Raw genomic sequence first — 686 nt, 5'->3', positions numbered from 1 at the left:
GCGGAAGTCCGATGAGAAAAGATTCGGCCGCTTCACGCGGGCCTCGGGTGATGCTTTCCGGCTTGGGAAAGTGAGTTGCTACCGCCAAATTGACATGTGTCATTTCTGGCAAGTGTCTCAGAACATAGTTAATGAGTTGGAGTTTGGGAAATCATTAACCTAGTCGGAAGTCCCGATGAAGAAAAAAAAAAGTGCCATTTGCGGCGATTTGGGTGCTCCTGGTCGGATAGAGGTGGCCGTTTGACCCGTTGATTTGACACTTGTCTTTTCTGGCGGGGGGGTTGGCGGGGTGCCCGGAGATTTTCGGGAACACGATTTTCAGAACAAAATTCACTCAGCGTGAGCACTTTGAAAAGGCCCGAAAAGTGTTACTTTGCTAAAAGGCTCATTTTATCAATATAGAGACCTTTCAAAGAGTATTGGAAAGTCATATTAAATTGGTTTTGTGGCTTTTATGACTTAATGACAAAAAACTCTAAGTGTGAATCTGAAATCGTAGACAGATAGCAGAAACATATAAATAATTCCAGCGTCTAAGTTTCATTTGCTGTCTGTCACACACGTGCCTCTGAACCGGTCAGGGCCTGTGACCCCACTGAGCTTATGCACACGCAGTGTTTGCACCAAGTTCCCCTGTGTTGTGCGCTCAGTGGGCCCGTCCAAGACAGCAGAAACAAGATGTACAT

The sequence above is a fragment of the Somniosus microcephalus genome, chromosome 12 (assembly GCF_052327205.1).
Source record: "Somniosus microcephalus isolate GS21.2 chromosome 12, FLI_Smic_1.0, whole genome shotgun sequence".
Classification (NCBI taxonomy): domain Eukaryota; kingdom Metazoa; phylum Chordata; class Chondrichthyes; order Squaliformes; family Somniosidae; genus Somniosus; species Somniosus microcephalus.
This window is presented reverse-complemented; position numbering follows the sequence as displayed.